Consider the following 1116-nt stretch of genomic DNA (forward strand, 5'->3'; position numbering starts at 1 on the left):
CCGAGACCGCTACGAATTGTCGAAACTGCCCTCACACAGCAATCCGAGATCTTTCAGCATGTTTTGTCCTCACTCGCACGCATACCGAGACACTTTCCAGTAGGTCACCCATCCTGAGATTGCTCTAGAGTCAGCACGCTTAACTTTGGAGTTCTCTCGGGATAGTCAACCAAAAGGTAGGTGCACCTTGTTGCTATGAGTAGCTCAACTAATTCTTTTATGTTATCTTAAACTGTATAGTCCCACAGCCCTCGGATCTCTCTCATTCCGGTGTGTTCGATTCATCTCTGTCCTCGTCAGGAGCCGCCCCTTGTCCGTGCCTCTGCACCGGCGATGACTCCTCGCCCTCCTACGGTACTCTGGGTTGTCACAGGCCCACCAGCTTCCGCCTGGTTCGTCCTCGAACCACACCGTACTGGGAGAGTACCGGCTCTGATACCATCTGTAACGATCCGAGACCGCTACGAATTGTCGAAACTGCCCTCACACAGCAACCCGAGACCTTCCAGCGTGTTTTGTCCTCACTCGCACGCATACCGAGACACTTCCCAGTAGGTCACCCATCCTGAGATTGCTCCAGAGTCAGTACCCTTAACTTTGGAGTTCTCGGGATAGTCAACCAAAAAGGTAGGTGCACCTTGTTGCTATGAGTAGCTCAACTAATTCTTTTATGTTTTCTTAAACTGTATAGTCCCATACCTATACAACCCTCGGATCTCTCTCATTCCGGTGTGTTCGATTCATCCCTGTACCCCCTACCCAGAAGTCGTCAGGAGCTGCCCCTTGTCCGTGCCTCTGCACCGGCGATAACTCCCCGCCCTCCTACGGTACTCTGGGTTGTAACATGCACGATGCCATCCATGTCGGTTTTCTTCTTGAAAACCCACTTACATCCAATGGTCTTAATACCATCGAATGAGTCGATCAAAGTCCATACTTTGTTGTCGTACATGGACTACATCTCAGACTCCATGGCCTGGTGCCATTTCTCGGAATCGGAACTCGCCACAGCCTCTGAATACGACGTAGGCTCGTCGTTCTAACAACATGAGTTCGTCTTTTCCAGTCACAAGAAAACCATATCTTGTAGGCTCTTGGCGAATTCTACCAGATCTC

Source organism: Tarenaya hassleriana, unplaced genomic scaffold (genome assembly GCF_000463585.1).
Source record: "Tarenaya hassleriana unplaced genomic scaffold, ASM46358v1 Cleome58, whole genome shotgun sequence".
Lineage (NCBI taxonomy): Eukaryota > Viridiplantae > Streptophyta > Magnoliopsida > Brassicales > Cleomaceae > Tarenaya > Tarenaya hassleriana.